The sequence below is a fragment of the Lepidochelys olivacea genome (genome assembly GCF_965140295.1).
Source record: "Lepidochelys olivacea isolate rLepOli2 genome assembly, chromosome: 9".
In the NCBI taxonomy this organism is placed as follows: domain Eukaryota; kingdom Metazoa; phylum Chordata; order Testudines; family Cheloniidae; genus Lepidochelys; species Lepidochelys olivacea.
In genome coordinates this window covers 39,505,513-39,523,280 of record NC_140419.1, presented here as the reverse complement: position 1 = coordinate 39,523,280, position 17,768 = coordinate 39,505,513, and the positions used below count along the sequence as shown (strand labels likewise).

The window sequence follows — 17,768 nt, the reverse complement described above, 5'->3', positions numbered from 1 at the left end:
ACAAAAGATCAAGTTATGCAAAGCTGATGTAGGTAAAAACATTGATTTGTTTTATATTGGAGCAAGCAAGACAGAATCCAGTGTATTGCTCTGACAGTACTGAGCGCTGAGACTCTTCCCTTCTTTCGTCTTATCTGCACAAGGAAATTTAACCGAGTTCTAACAAAACTTTTGACAATTGAGTTAGCTGACACAATGCTCACCACAAGCGACTGATTGATGTAGAAAAAGGCAAATCCATGTTTCATGTTCTGTCAGCTAGTCATGGGTAGTTCCAGTAAGGTTTACCCAAAACTAGCAGATACAGTGCTAAGCATGACTTGTCCTTGTCTCCAGGCAGCACTGTGTCAGCTAACTCAAAAATCAGCTTTACAAATGAAATTTCCTAGTGAAGGTGAGGCCTATGCACAAACCTAATCTTTCTACTATTATGAACAAAAATAAATAGGTGTTGACTGAAGGTAAGAAGAAAAGTATAGACAGAATTTAGGGAAATGTCTTCTCCTACACTGGATGTGTGTAGTTTAGTTAGGAAATACTTGAACTCTTCAGCCCTTGTATTTAATTTTATCAAATTTTCATTGTAATTCTCTATTTCTTTCACATCCATGGAGTAAAATGTGCTCTGTTTAGCAGCCAAAATAACACCTATAAAGATGTATAGTAGAACCTCAGAGTTACGAACTCTTCAGGAATGGAGGTTGTTCATAACTCTGAAATGTTCATAACGTTGAACAAAACGTTATGGCTGTTCTTTCAGAAGTTTACAACTGAACATTGACTTAATACAGCTTTGAAACTTTACTATGCAAAAGAAAAATGCTGCTTTTAACCATCTTAATTTAAATGAAATGTGCACAGAAACTGTTTCCTTCCCTTGTCAAATCTTTTTTTAAATTTTATTTTTTTAGTGATCTATGTTTAACACGGTACTGTACAGTATTTGCTTTTTTTTTTTTTTTTTTTTTTTTTGGTCTCTGCTGCTGTTTGGTTGCGTACTTCCAGTTCCAAATGATGTGTGTGTGGTTGACTGGTCAGTTCATAACTCTGAGGCTCTACTGTACCTTGCATTTAAAATGTATCATATCTTGAATAATATTTAACTGGTTTTTCAGGCACAGAGTTTTCACACTGCATTTTTGCATTAACTACTCTTCTGCAAAATGTAATCCAAAAACCTATGGCTCACCAAAAAAAACAAAAAAATCCTCTTAGAGAATTTGCCCTTATTGGGTAGGATGTGAGCCAGGCACACTGAAGGTCTGCTGCATGCCATGCCTTACGGCTATACGTGCCTCTGCCTTAATTTTCTGTGTGGGAGGTGATAGTCCTAGAGAGAGGCCAGTTAAAATTTGAGACAGAAAAATATTACCTCAAATGTAAAAATGAGTGTGATACCAAAAATAGATACCCCATAAAGAAGAATCCTTACTCAGAGAGGATGTGTGTAGGTGAGTGAGAATCCTGTGAAATGTCTTCAAAAAGGCAGGTAAGTAATTTTCACTTCTTTAAAGAAACCATTTTCGCACAACACCTGGAGAGTAAGAAGACAGAAGGATGTTTCAAAAGGAAAGTAGGCTGCAGCAATCAAGGGTGGCACTGACAGTGGAATAAAATCAGAGTTTTTATATAAAGAGGACTAAAAGACCATCCAGCAGGTACCAAACGGACTAAAACTCAATCAGATAAGCTGCCAATATTGAAACAAATAACAGCTTCAATTAGCTGAAAGGTTTAGCCAAAATTAAAAGAAATGACATTTCTGAAACAAACAGGACTTTTTTGGAGATGGGAGAGGTGAGCTCCCTTTATCATGGAAATATTCTGGAGTACAGAGAGGTTAAATCTAAGCAAGAATTCTTAGTAAGCTTGTGGAAGTGGCAGCCTTGCCTTTGATGAAGGTGGCCTTTTAGCTTCAGGCCAGCCAGATAACAAGAGGAAATGCAACTGGAAGTCTATTTAAACATGGTCCTCATGGTAACAGCAGTGCCTAACAAATTGGTGTCAAACAGAAAGTTGGGTGGAGTTCCTAAGATCTTTTGTCAGCTCCAGATTCTGCTTCAAGGACCTGTTCACATTGAGTGTGTCAAGAAAGGCCTGGCTCAGATGATCATGCAGCTTGGAAAAAATGTTGGCAGGATGTTGTTCTCCTTAAGGCGGAACTCCAAGAAAAGCTTGGAGAGGAATCTTAAATGAGTCTGTCGTACCAATTTATCTTTTTCAAATTTGATATACAGTCAGTCAGGTACTAAAGTCTGAGGGCATGTCTACGCTAGAAACTTAAGTTGACCTATGTTAGGTCAACGTACAACCACCTCAGCGATTACTGCAGTGGTTCATGTAGACACTGCCCTCCTTCTGTGGGTGGTGTGGTAGAAGCACTAGGAGTGCTTCCACCAACTTAAGAGGGGCAATGTGTGGGGCTGAGAACCTGGGCACCCCCATAGGCGCAGGGCTGCACTCCCCCGTCCTCTGGCTCTCGGCTCCCTGCTGCTGAGACCCTGGCTGTCCCCCCGGGCTCCCAGCGGGGAGCTTCGTGCCCAGAGTCTAGGCAGCTCCCGGGCTCCCATTAGGGAGCTGGTAGCCTCCAGGCAGCACCAAGGCTCTAGTTAGAGCTCTCCCCCACCCACCCTGCACTGACAGTCTGACTTTCTTGTCAATTTTGTGGCTCCAGAATGGAGCCTTGAAATTGACAAGAATGACACCAACAACTCCATGTAAATGACCAGTGTCTACACAGACACTCTGTCGCCCTAACTACATAGACATAAGCTCTGTGCCTCTCGTGGAGGTGGAGTTGTTATGTCAGTGTAGTAGGGCACTTACGTCGGCAGGAGCAAAGCTGTAGTGTGTACACTGACATAATTAGGTTGACATAATTAGGTTGACCGTACGTCGACCTAATTTCATAGAGTGGACCAAGCCTGAGGCCCACTCACTCAGCAAGCAAGTCACTATCACCAGGAAAATGATCTCCCGTATAAGAAACTTAAGTTCACAGTAATCAAATGTTTTGAAAGGAACGTTTATCTTACCCAGTATTCCATGACGCACAGCAGAAGACTTTATAATGGGGAGCGAGGATTCAAAAGTGTCAAGCCCCCATGAGCCATAAATTACCGTGGACTAGGTAAATCAGTGGACGGTAAATCACCGTGGACTAGGTAAATCAGGAAGAGGGATTTTTTTCAGTCATTCTAGTTAGTGTATGTATCCATCTTATCTTTTATTACACACTGAAGTCTCTTTGAAATGTTACTTACATGCTTCATAATAGCTTAACACAGCTCCTTGCAGTTGTCCACTATGCAGTCCTGGGATGCTGCTTCATTTTCTTCGGTATTATAGCTTTTCTTAATTTTTTTTCATTACACCTAAATTATTTCTGTTGTGTTCAAATCAGATTACTGTGATTATGGCATGAAATACTTAAGTTTGTGTCATTCAGGTCCCCCCCTCCAAAGACTTGTGTTCATTTTGATGCTTGTTTTGGTCATTGTCTTGTTGCAATAAATCCTCTTTCAGACTTCCTCCCTCAAAAATTCATCAGTTATTCTAATATTACTTCATACAATACAGTGTCTCTTATGATGTCAGTGAAACATAGCTCACCATCACCTTTAGAAGAGATACGTTCCTCACAGTATGCTTGGTTCCCACTTTTATGCAAAATGGTTGTAAAATAATCTCTTTCAGGTTTGATATATTTTAGATATAATGCTTTTTCATCTGAGTGTAACATGCTCATTTTCTGTTTTATTAGACTGCAAAACTTAGTTTCCAAACTTTGTTTTTCCAAGCTGTCTTAAGCAAATTTAATTTCATTTCCTTATGTTTTGGTTTCAAATCATGGAGTGGTAATTACAGTGGACTGGGACTTAGAATATTTAGACCTGGAAAAATACCCAAACCACGATAAGTTAGAGGAGCCAGAGATGCATTTGAAGCCAGATATCTCATGAAATGTTAAGAGTGGAAATGAATGCTTCATACTAATATAAATCTGTGAATCTATTACTAAATGGTGTATTAGTGGGACAAGATAGGTGAGGTAATATCTTTTATTGGACCAACTTCTGTTTGGTGAGAGAGACAAGCTTTCAAGCTTAGACAGCACTCTTCTCCAGGTCTGGGAAACTTAATGTCACTGCTGAATTGTTTATCATAAGTTGTTAACACATTTCAAGGGACCAATCGAGGTGAAGTGGCATTTGTTACTAGTCCCAACAGGCCACCATAAGGCAGTGTTTCACCTAACTTCATTGTACTCCTTTTGAACATAAGAATGGCCATATTGGGTCAGACCAGTGGTGTTTGTAGCTCTGAAGTTCTTCTGTATACATACAAAATAATGGGGTCTAAATTACTTGTTACTGCTCAGGAGTGAGCTCTTGGAATCATTGTAGATAGTTCTTTTAAAATATCTGCTCAGTGTACAGCAGTCAGTCAAAAAAGCTAACACTGATAAGAACCATTAGGAAAATGTCATATTGCCTCTATATAAATCCATGGTAAGGCCATATCCTTTTCTTTCCTGGGTATCTGGCTGGTGAATCTTGCCCATATGCTCAGGGTTCAGCTGATCGCCATATTTGGGGTCGGGAAGGAATTTTCCTCCAGGGCAGATTGGAAGAGGCCCTGGAGGTTTTTCGCCTTCCTCTGTAGCATGGGGCACGGGTCACTTGCTGGAGGATTCTCTGCTCCTTGAAGTCTTCAAACCATGATTTGAGGACTTCAGTAAGCTCAGACATAGGTGAGAGGTTTATTTCAGGAGTGGGTGGGTGAGATTCTGTGGCCTGCATTGTGCAGGAGGTCAGACTAGATGATCATAATGGTCCCTTCTGACATTAATATCTAGGTATCTATGTATATCTTGAATACTGCATGCAGATCTGGTCGCCCCATCTCAAAACATATATATTAGAAATGGAAAAGGTACAGAGAAGGGCAACAAAAATGATTAGGATTTGAAACAGCCTTCGTATGAGGAGAGATTAAAAAAGACTGGAACTTTCAGGGTGGAAAAGAGAAGACAAGAGATGTTATGATAGAGGTCTATAAAATCTTGACTGGTGTGGAGAAAGTGAATAAGGAAATGTTATTTACTCTTTCATATGACACAAGAACCAGGGGTCAGCCTATGAAATTAATACGCAGCAGGTTTTAAACAAACAAAATAAAGTGCTTCTTCACACAATGCACAGTCAACCTGTGGAACTTGTTTCCAAGGGATGTTGTGAAGGTCAAAATTATAATGGGGTTCAAAAAAGAACTAGATAAGTTCAAGGAGGATAGGCCTATTAATGGTATTAGCCAGGATGGTCAGGAATGCAATCCCATCTGTGTCCCTAGCCTCTGTTTGCCAGAAGCTGGGAGTGGACAACAGAGGATGGATCACTCGATGATTGCCTGTTCTGTTCATTCCCTCTGAAGTACCTGGCAGTGGCCACTGTTGAAAGACAGGATACTGGGCTTGATGGACCATTAGTCTGATCCAGTGTGGCCATTCTTATATTCACAGTAGAGTGGGAGGAGATGGGCTCCTGATTTGTCTGCTTCACGTGGATTGTGAAATTGGGGGCAAAGCTTCAGACTCTACTTTCAATCCCTGCCCTAGCAACTTCAGCTAAATTAGTGCTTAGGACTTCAACTGCTGAAATGCATGATGGCTCTGAAGTGAATTGCAGCAGGTGGACAGGCCCCCAATTTGTACAACTAGTAAATATCCTGAGTAATGTTTTCAAGTAATGGGCATCTATTTATGTCCATAACTCCTCTTTCTATTTTCCTCCCCTTGATATATGTGGCAGGGGGTTTGTTCATAGATAACTTTTTCTTTTATTTACTTTTTCTAGTAAGTGCACAGAGTATTTACAGCATTTTTCTGTAGTATTTTGCTTAAGTATATAATATAAAACTTTTTAAAAGACTAGTTTCAGAGGGAGTTCTGGACATTTTTTAAATAATTTACTTTATTGATTGTGTGGTCTAGTGTTTGAAGTAAAGGATTAGGAACCAGATATGTTCTCAGTTTCAGTTGGCTGATCTACTGACAAACAGTAGAACATTAAACTCAAATCAGCTCAGCTATAAAGCAAGGTTTCCTTGAACAGATGGTGCCTCTGAATTGATGTATGCTTTACATTTTTAAATAGTATAGAAAAGTAAGTGCTGCTTTAAAACAAAATTCTACTTGAGCTAATTGTCTCTGACTGCCAGATACCACAGCATATTTTCAACTAGCAGATCTTACAACCCTGAATTATTATGTGGTAGGCTAAATCTCAAACAGTATGCAGCTGTTGACAATTAAAGTTTATTGGTAAATGTGAGCTGTTGCCCTGTTGCAAATATATCTGAGTACAGTAATGTTACACATGTAAATAGTGATTATATATTTATTTCTATATAACATTATGTTTCTAAATAGCCATGATATCCTTTTTTGCCTCTTTGTATACTGTTTTTGTCTGCCTTATGGCTGCCACAGGCCTGAGTGGCTCCCATCAAATTGTGGGGTGCGCCGGGCCATGCCCCCGAGTTAGAACATCTGTGCTAAATGGAAGACAGAAAGTGCAGGGCGGGGGCACATGACCCTGTGTGCCCCCCTTCGCATGATGCCTCTGGGGTGATTGGTGGAGAGTGCTCTAGCTATTCTTGCTGGTGGCCGGGAACCACATGCTGAGCCTAAACGCTTTTCTTCTGTAATCAGCAAGCAACTCCCTGGAGGAGCTGCCTTTTCCAGTTGCTGCTCTGGCCCTTCTCCCCAGACTGTTTTAGGCACTTCTTTTATCCTTCTGGGCAGGTTCCATGTACTTTTTTAAAAAAACTGATTTTGTGAGACCCTTTTGCTTGGGTGCTTTGGCATTCTGGGAAGTGCTTCAGACCTGTTTTGCTGTTTTGCTTTGGCATCTGCCCCTTCATTTTACTGCTTTGATGCTGTATTGGTAGAGTGCTTGTTTCTTTGTGTTTAACGTGGGCCTTGATTGTCCCACCTAGTTTTTGTGGTGCATCAGCACCTGCCTTAGCAATTGAGAATTGGGGTTTTTTTGTTACTGCTTGGGCACTTACATCGGTGCTTCAGTGCCTGTGTGTGTGGCACAGTAGTCATTCTGGTTGTGTTTTGGAGCACCTCCTTTGACTCCACTTTGGTACTTTTGCCTTCCTGTTTTGCATTGTTTTCTGCTTCTGGTTTAGCCATGTGGGGTGGTCCTAAAGAGACATACAAGATTCTCCTGTAGTGAGGCACTGGACTCCCACATTAATGGGTTTATTGTTCTGCCTATATTCTTTTCATACTCACACGGTTCCTCTTCCTCATATGTTCAATGTAGAGACACACTTCACAGATCTATTAAGTGAACTAATGCCCTTGAAAGACCACCCAACTTCTTGCTTCATTTAACGCCAGTTTGCTGGGCTGTTATCCAAAGGACCATCCCTAAATAGCTTTCTGATTTGTCACTATTACAACTTGGTTGGCCATGTAAAGGCTTTCTTGAAGCCTTGCAGTTCTACTTTAGAGGAGCAGAATTTCAGGTTGGTAATTTTCTCTATCAACACCATGGAGGTTTATGTAGGAAACTGAAAAGCAATTTTAGGTAACAGTTAACAGTTTTTAGGGACTGCATTATGTAAGTTGTATCATTGCTTTGTTTTGGTTGAGATAACTGACTTCCCTGAAACCCACAGCATCCATCCTTCCCAGAGTTGTCTATTTAGTTCTGTTAATAGACTCTTATTTCCAAGGTGAAGTAGTTGCATTTTAAATACTCTGAAATAATTGGATGCAGAACAACATTCCATACAGTAATGGAATAATTTGTTAAATGATAACTAGTTTTATGGTTTTCAATTAGCATAAATCTTCCATAATTAAGAGAATTCCTTGCTGCTGCATAATAAACATGCAACTCCTTAAATTGACAATTTCAAGGAAAATTACTTTATGCTTTTAGTGAGAAAGGGAAATCAAGTACACAAACACACTTTGACGTTCACCAGGTTAACTATATTGAGAATATAGCAACTTTGAATGTAGCTTAACTTTAGAATTATCTTCTGTAGTGCAAATACATTTGTTTTGTTTGTTATGGTTGTCATCTGTATCCAAAGAAAATCAAATTAAAACAAAGACAGAAATTTTTTTCTCTTTCAACTTGCTATCAAATTAATACAAATTAGTAAGCTAAACCTTGGCATAGTGAATGTCTCTGATTGTTCATCTTAGTACCGTAATAGCAAAGAAAAATAAAGCACAAAACCAAACACCCAGAACTTTGTACTTTGAATCAAGAGAATGAACAATAGTAATGATTCTTCATGTGTGGTTTATATATTAAAATACTATATGTTTTTAAATCACACCACCTAAAGTTTATGGTACAATATATTATCCATTAAACAGAGGCAGAGGTAAGTGTGTGTGACAGAATCTGTTACATTTTCAAGAAATTGAGTCTTTAAGAGAAAAAGGCACAATGAATGCATAGGGATGGATGGCAGCTCCTGCTTCTTTCCACAAAGACCACAATTGAGTATGTTGGAGGAACCATTTTAAAAACTCTGCTTTACCACAGCTCAGGCTGACTTGGTTTAAACAGGATTTGGTCAGTTAATATGGAAAAGTGTGAAAAAAGTATTTTCTAGGCCACAGAACTGTTTGTAAACTCAGTTTAATCCTATGTTTTGACCCCGTCTGTGATGGTTTGCTGAGCTCTAAACACAGGTTGTGAGAGTCAGGTTAAAACATGATTAAAGATGAGCGTATGTATATATATGGGGCGGGGGGAGACAGAGCGAGAGCGTGCAAGCTTAATATTTGGCAAAAACTAATTCTAAATCAATAGCTAGGTTTCTAAAAATCTTAAGACATCACTCAGACCAAATTATAGCAGGAGGGAAATGAGAATGGAAAATCAAGAGTGTTGGTAACAAATAGCTATCTCATACAAGCAGGCTTGAATCTGGTGACTGAATGTGCAAAAAGTGTTACATGTAATTAACAATTATATTTAAGCCTTGTAATTGTAATAGTCATCTTTATTAATATAATTCCATCAAAATAAAAAACGAATTCCTGCTTCCAAATTAAAAAAGGTGGAACCCTAATAAATGCACCCTAATTCCAGTTTAATTCTTGGTTTGAATTTTGGATAAATAGTAAAAGAAGTTCAAACTACTGTGATTCAACCAAGCAAATGGTTTTGGATAAAACTGGAACCAAACTATATTTGCTAGGAGTTCCCACCTTTATGAGTCTTTCCGTGTCCAATTAACCTGGGTATCTAATTCTCGGTTTTGTTTCTAATAACTAAGGCATCAAAGTGGAGTTTTGTAGAATACCTGCGTGTTTGGTTATTACTTTGCCTGTGAAGTTGTACCCTGTCAAGTCTATTCAAAAGACTCTGAGTGAAATCCTCTCCCCATTGAAGTTGAAGGGAGTTTAACGTCATTGGAGGCAGGATTTCACCCTCTGAAATTAGCTGTTTTAGAAATGTAACTATTAATTTTATATTCTGCATATGTACTTGATTTTAAATTCTGCTCACCTTTGAATGTATAAACTAGATTTCTTCACTTTGAAAATGTGTTAGTCCTTTCTTTCCTAATATATCCTTACCAACATAGGTAATTCAGCAGTTATTCAACCAGCCAGCCACCTACAAAAACTCCTTTTCATCCATTGATTGACTGTTGCTCTGAGTCATGCTGCTTTTCAGGGAATTAAAGATGCATTTCTGATTCCAGTATCTTTTTATCTTCTATGCTACATGACTCAATATCTTGTGGAAGTTGGTTCCAGAGTTTATGTATTGCGTAAACATGGGGTTTGCATACCAATATCCATTTTAAATTATCGCCTTTTCATTCCAAAGCCCATCTTGTTTTTGTTTACAGGAAAGAATAAGTAGGCAGGGCTTGATTGGCATCGATTTATTATTGTCTATCTATTTATCATATCTTTCTTTCCAAACTATGTAGCCCTAGGATTAAATTTAGCTTTCTGCTTTCAGGGAGGTGCAAACTTCACCAACTTGAGCCAGCCTGGCCCCTTAAGTCCCATGGCAGATATGCCTCTTAGTGCAGTGTTTGCATTGTGATTCTTCCTTGGGATTTCCATGGTAGTTCAGCTTTTAAGTTAGAACTGTGGCTGAATAGGAGCCACCACACCTCTGAGGGTTACCAAGAGGGAGGTATTTTGGAGCCAATACTGCCACTCTTTTTGGGTTGTGCTGGCTGTTTGTGTGCCACTCAGTGGTGGGGAGTTTGGGTGCTTTAATTCCACCATCCTGCTCCTGGCAGGCTTTCTGCTGCTGGGGTGGTGCACCAAGACTTGAGTCTAGCCCCTTGTAGCTTCTTAAATCATTGTCGGATGAAAGTTCTCCTATTGCCCCCACCCAGACCTCTATTTGTTGCCTTCTTGTAGACTCTTCTTTTTATGCTGGATTTTACTGAGATGCTATGATCAAAACTAAATACAATGTTCAAGGTAAGAAAGTACCTTTAGCTTTCATAGTGACATTTTACATCTCTGTTGTACTCTGCCCCCTTTTAATACAGCCTCTTGTTTTTTAGGCTGATGCTTTGTTGGAGCCGTTCAGTCATGCTTGATCATTTTCCTGAGTGCTCACAATTAATTCAGAATGCATTAGTCTTGCCCATTTCATTTTAGTTCAGAGCTTTCAAAATGAATACCATCTAGTCCCGGTTATTAATTGCAATCTAATTTCTCATAATAGTTCATTGGTCTTCTGCTTGGAACTTTTTGTCTCTGGCTGTGCCTTACCCTTCAATGAAGAATAGCTCTGGCATAGGTATCTCTTAATCATTCTCTGTGATGAAGAATGTAAATAGGTCATCGTGTATCTTTCCTGAATTTTCCTTTATTCTTCTCAATTGCCCCCTTCTTACAACCCTGGCGCTTTAGTAGATGTATAGGTGGTCCTGCAAGCTTTTATTTCTGATACACTTAAAATTCCTTTTTCTTTGGCTAGCTGTTCAGGTTTCTTCTTAGCCCTCTTAATCTTCATCTTACATTTTAGCCATCAGTCTGTTCTGTTCCATTATCCTCAGTTGTGCTGGTTTCCATTTTTTGAAAAGAGGTAATAGTTTATTCAGACTAAAGTATCATGTCATTTAATAATGCAGGAGTTTTTCCTAACCCTTTCTTGTATTCCAGGGTTTGCATATCTTTGCTGACTAATAAGATTTCTTAAGTTGCTTCCATGCTGATTCTGTGGATTTTAATGCTTTCCCTTCAGGCAGGTTTTGATCACTTACGTTTTAATGGAATCCCTTTTCCTGAAGTTACTTTAAAAAAAAAAATCATTCAATAAAGTCTCCTAAGGATGTGGCAGGACATTGCTATATCTGTCACGGGTAAAATTAGTGTTTTGAAATCTTCCCATTTTCATTTGGAGGAATTCAGTGTGCCAACTGTTGTTTTGGACCCCCAGCATTCACAATGCACAGATGCGCACACCACTGTTTGGAGCAGACAAGCGAGGCTAACCTTTGTCGACTTTCTCTGTGCCACTCTCTGCTACTTCAGTGCCAGCGTAGGTGCACATGTTAGTATAAAAGTCCCAGTGGAGCAAATTCTGCTCCCACAGTGCACAAGTCACTGCGTAGGTGCCTGTCTGGTGGAGTTTTTGAGCTCTACTTCTCCAAAGTTCAAAAGACACTTACCTGTACATTTAATATTGTGTGCTTCCTCAGCGTAAACTTCTCCATTGTAGTATTGCTGTAAGATGACTTTTCAGCAATGTCCTCTTGGGCATGTGCTCCTTGCTAGTCTGAGGCAAACATCCATGTCCTAGTGGCCAGTATGACCAACTGTGAGATAGGCGCAGCTAAGCTCTGTAATTTGGAATAACTGGTTTTGTGAACACTTTGCTAAGCAGGGCATTACTCAGTATCGCTGACAGTGCAAGGATAAAATAAAAGAAACGAAAGATTAGTTCAGGATAGCAGATGGTCAAGCACAAGAGGGAAAACCTGCCAATTTTATGTAGCAGTATATACTTTGGAAGAAAATGTAGGTTTATATCCTTAGCATTTTGTCTCTTGTAAGAAAGCTTTGGAATTAAAAAATGAACAGAAAATGTTACCTTTACCACATTCCAAGGATTAACTATCATTAATATGCCTGTTAACCCTCTCATTTCAATGGCCACTGCTGAATTACAAACATTGAAAAGCAGAAGAACAAGATGTCTGGTATCATAATTTGCCAGTCACTTGACCAATTTGAAGGGAAAGAAAAAGAGAAAAATTGTTTCTGGAAATGCAGAGGGAAATGAAAAAGGTTTCTGAGATTTTTTTTTTTTTTTTTGAAAGAAAAAGAACAATTCAGGCACAAGGAACTGCTGCACACTTTCACCTGTGCCACAGATGAAGACAAAGAAAACTAGAACACAGAGCACATACATTTCATGTCTCTGTTCTTAAGGCCATGCTTCTTTCCCAGTTTTCTTCTCTTACACTAGATACTTACAGCAATTGGTGTCCATGTTTGTGGTGTTTGTTACAGTTAACTTGTACTAGTTTCTTTTGTCAAGAATCTGTCAAGCATACTTCATTTTACCATCAGTAAGTACATTATTCAGTCTCTATACCTTTCATCCTGAGTTGAGTTTGGCAGACTTTAGGGTTCAGTCCTAATTAGTTCACAGTCTGATGTGCTATGACAGCATTCTAGATAAACTGGTAAAAATTATACAATTTACAAGATTACATTGCACTCTACATACCACCTTTCGTCCAAGGATCTCAAACAAGCCCCTGCGGGTAGGAAAATAACATGTCTGTTTTACTGTATGTAAGCAATCGTGTTCACATCTTATTACTAGATCACCCATAGCACAAACAATACATTGAATTTAATAATGCTTTCAAAGGGCAGGATTACATTTTGTCTTCTATAGAATTTAAAAATGTTTACAACCAGTATGGTGGTTTTATTTTTGACAAGTCAGAAATGCTGAAAGTTCTCTAAGCAATGCCACATATCCTTGCTGTTATGCCAATTAAAAAAAAAATCTATAAAAGTGTTCCGGAGCCATATTGGCGTACTGTGATGAAATTCAAGCCTCCATTATACAGTTTAACAGATTTAATTTAACTCAGTCTCAAAACATAACACTGTTATGCCTTCCCTGTTGCACTTTGGTAAAAGTAATGTCATCAGTGTAGAACCTTGCCTCTGCGTGCCAACTGCACAATGGCCAGCCACGTATGATTTTGTTTACTTCATTGAACTATTGCAAAGTTTCCAGATAACACATCTGGAAATAGTAAAGCAATCCTCAGAAATCTTGGTTGGAGATGGTGAGGCTAGCGGGACTGCAATGCCACCTGCATGCAGGTGGCATGCAGTGCTCTATTTCTTTTTTCTTACGTGGGCCATGCAGCATCTGTGTCTTCCTCAGTATCTGACATAGATAGGGCCATAATGAAAGCAACCTAGCTGTGGCTGCATGCAGAGAAGATGGGTGTCTGGAGCAAATGGAAGGTAAAATGTCTGCCCCACATGATCGAGGAAGTTGGTTTTGTGTTTACTAACTTTCAAAGTTGCATTTCACGTACCATAATTCAGTAAAGTTCCAAATTAGAGGCCTCCTCAGTTGAAGTGCCGTACTGATGACCCTGTTCTGGTTATGGCAATAATAGTGACAAGGCAGTATTAAAACTAACATCTAAGTGGAGTTTGAAGTGTCACAGTGTTGTTAAAGGTGGGATTGCTTCCATGTGTGCTAATGCTAAACTGTAAAGAAAAGCAATAGCACAGGGTAGGAAGGGAACTCCTGACCTTCCTTCCCCCCTTTTTTGGAGGGAAGTGGGGACACGATAGCCTGGGGGAAGTCTTGTTTTTTTAAAACCTTATTTGACACTCTAAAGTCTATCAGTAGAAACCTGAGCAGCATCTGTTCCACAGTCCCTTTCTTTAGAAAACTTAAATTCCATTCCACTTTGTTAAATCATGCAACTGTATGTTTAATGAATGGGTGAGGTCTCAGAATTTCAATGGAAATTTCCTCACTTTCTACATGCATCCATATGTCTTGTGAATGGTATACTGGGAGCTCATTAGTTTTGTTTAGGGCTGTCGATTAATCACAGTTAACTCATGCTATTAACTCAAAAAATTAATTGTGATAAAAAAATTGTGATTAATTGCAGTTCTAATGCATTGTTAAACAGTAGAATGCCAATTAAAATTTATTAAAAATTTGTGGATATTTTCTATGTTTTCAAATATATTGATTTCAATTACAACACAGGATACAACGTGTAAGGTGCTCATTGTATATTATTTTTATTACAAATATTTGCATTGTAAAAATGATAAACAAAAGAAATAGTATTTTTCAGTTCACCTCATACAAGTACTGTAGTGCGATCTCTTTATCCTGGAGGTGTAACTTACAAATATATATTTATTTTTGTTGTTGTTACATAACTGAGCTCAAAAACAAAACAATGTAAAACTTTAGAGCCTATGAGTCCACTCAGGCTGCCTCTTGTTCAGCCACACGAAGAGAAACAAGTTTCTTTACATTTACGGGAGATAATGCTGCCCACTTCTTATTTACAATGTCACCTGAAAGTGAACAACACTCTCATGGCACTTTTATAGCCGGTGTTGCAAGGTATTTACGTGCCAGATATGCTAAACATTCATATGCCCCTTCATGCTTCGGCCACCATTCCAGAGGACATGCTTCCATGCTGATAATGCTCATTAAAAAAATAATGCATTTATTAAATTTGTGACTGAACTCCTTGGGGGAGAATTGTATGTCTCCTGCTCTGTTTTACCAACATTTTGCCATATATTTCATGTTCTAGCAGTCTCGGATGATGACCCAGCACATGTTTGTTTTAAGAACATTTTTACTGCAGATTTGACAAAATGCAACAAAGATACCAATGTGAGATTTCTAAAGATAGCTACAGCACTGGATCCAAGATTTAAGAATCTGAAGTGCCTTCCAAAATCTGAGAGGGACGAGGTGTGGAGCATGCTTTCATAAGTCTTAAAAGAGCAACACTCTGATGCGGAAACTACAGAACCCAAACCGTCAAAAAAGAAAATAAACTTCTGCAGGTGCCATCTGACTCAGATGATGAAAATGAACATGCGCCAATCCACACTGCTTTAGATTGTTATCAAGCAGAACCTGTCATTAGCATGGATGGATGTCCTCTGGAATGGTGGTTGAAGCATGAAGGGACATCTGAATCTTCAGCGCATCTGGCATGTAAATATCTTGTGATGCCTGCCACAACAGTGCCATGCAAATACCTGTTCTCATTTTCAGGTGACATTGTAAAGAAGCAAAGGGCAGCATTGTTGGATCATATTAAAGAAGTTCTGTATTAAAATCACAAATGAGTTTGGTTCCCCAGAGTTTAAATTCCAGGGTATTACTAATTAAGAGGTCTCTTGGTTTTTGGTACTCTTTCTCTCCCTCTATGTGTGAAACTTGCAAGCTGCTAACTGTGTTAGTACATTCTAAGACAGAGTCTGTTCTCAAAGCAGTTCACAGAGAGAGAGACTCAAAACAATACTCTAACAACAGAAACAGCACCCAGAGACTCCCCGCCCTTTTGTTGTATTAACAATTGTGATTAAAATAGAGATAGAGGATGTATGTGGATGGATGCTTGGTGTGGATAATAACTGAATGATCAGGGAGGTGCCAGCCTAAGAATCCAGTGTCCATCGGCTGAAGAAGGCGTCAAGTGGAAATAACCAGAGGACCCCACCCGGAGGGCAGACTGGAATCCACCCAACAGCCTCAAGAATGGGAGAACCAAAGAACAAGATAACATCTTGGAGCCGTCAGGAATGTGCTATCTGCTGATTGATTCAGCAACAGCATGATGAAGCAATTCCCATAGACTGGCATAGGAAGAAATTCCTATAAAAATAGACTCTAAAAAGTGAGAACTTTGGGGTCTGATTCTGCAAACCAACTTCCAGGAGCATCAGATGAGCATCTGACAAGGCCCTGCTCCCTCCTCATGTCCAGGCCACCTGGCCAGTGGCTTGGCATGGGCAACTCTAAGGCTGGTAACTATGATAACAACCTTGCAGAACCTGTGTGTGTGTGTGTGTTTGTATGAATGAATGTGAGAATAAATTTGAGATTGAATGGAATGTTATAACTATAACTAACTGCTTACTATGATTCTTTCTGTATTCACAATAAATGTGGTATTTTGCCTTTTTCCCTTTAATAAGATCCTGCTGGTTTTTATTTTATTGGTACAACAGCATTATCTCCTGCATTTGTAAACAAACTTGTATCTCTGAGTGATTGGCTGAACAAGAAGTAGGACTAAGTGGACCTTTAGGCTCTAAAGTTTTACATTGATTTGTTTTTTTGTGTACATAATTCTACGTTTGTAAGTTCAACTTTCATGATAAAGAGATTGCACTACAGTACTTGTATTTTGAATTGAATGGTATTAGGTGAATTGAAAAATGCTATTTTGTTTTTTACAGTGCAAATATTTGTAATTAAAAATAAATATCAAGTGAGCACCATACAATTTGTATTCTGTGTTGTAATTGAAATCAATATATTTGAAAATGTAGAAATCATCCAAAAATATTTAAATAAATGGTATTCTATTATTGTTTAACTGTGCGATTAATTGCAATTAATTTTTTAAATCATGCTCTTAATTGTGATTAATTTTTTTAATCGCTTGACAGCCCTAGATTTGTTTAACATAAACTAATGTGAATGCACAAAATAACTTTTTTTTTTTTAAACTACTGCAACTCTGGCTCTGTCAAATCAAATCTGATCTTTTTTGACCAGATCAATAAAGGGGGAACCTCCACAACCTAGTATCCCTGCCAGATTTTCACTTTCCACCAACTTTCCTTGGTCTTCAGGCTGTTTAAGAAAATAACTGACATTTTTCCTTTAACAGAAAAACTACACTCTTTTACTCCTGTGCTTAAAAATAGCTCAACCTTTTTAAAATTAGACTGGGGGGAGTATGGCGGGGAGAGGGAGGGTTTTCTCTTTGGTTTAGAGCACACCTACCAAATTTTAAGAAAATTAAAAAATTGAGAAAATTTAAGAGACCTCAAATGACACTTTATAATAATGGAAACATGTAGGTAAGCTTAATTATAGGGGTGTGTGTGTGTGCATGCCATCTATAGTAGTAATATTCCCAGACGGTAAGCACATCTCATCTCTAAGGAGCTGGGTAGGCAACATTATCAGGGCTCACAGAATATCAAAAAAAAACTTGTCAACTGGAATAATTAAAAGAGAAAGTATCAACCTGCATTCTTTTTGCCCCCTTTAGAAAAATGGTTAAAACTGATGGAGTGCAACACCAGTGACTTCAAAATACAGTTGGCACCCTCCTATTTTGCACCTCTCTGCTGCAGCTGTCCCTCTTGATATCTGACAAAGATAGTTGCCGCCTCTTTGCTTCTGAATGGACTTTCCTTGTGGCCTGCTCTGGCATGGCTGAGGTGTTAATTGTCCCTAATGACAATTTGACTGGAGGGCCATCTTCAGCTGTTAGTTTCTAAGATGTCACCTTAGTGGCTGTGTTTTAATGTCCGAATTTTAGTAGTTTTAAAACGCTGTTGGGCTCCTCACTCACTCACGCTGATGAGTAGGATGACCAGTCAGTATCCAGGATTTACCCACTCTGTTGGACTTCTTATTCTGCTTCTCCAGTTAGATATTTTGTGTCTCAGAGCAGGAAGGTGTCTGCTGCCACCA

At 38.9% G+C, this 17,768-nt stretch overlaps 1 protein-coding gene across 1 annotated transcript in view; it reads left to right on the top strand.

Moving 5' to 3' along the window:
- PXYLP1 (2-phosphoxylose phosphatase 1) overlaps nt 1-17,768 on the top strand; it is a 117,286-nt gene that overhangs the window by 40,321 nt on the left and 59,197 nt on the right. The gene's annotated exons all lie outside the window — the stretch shown is intronic.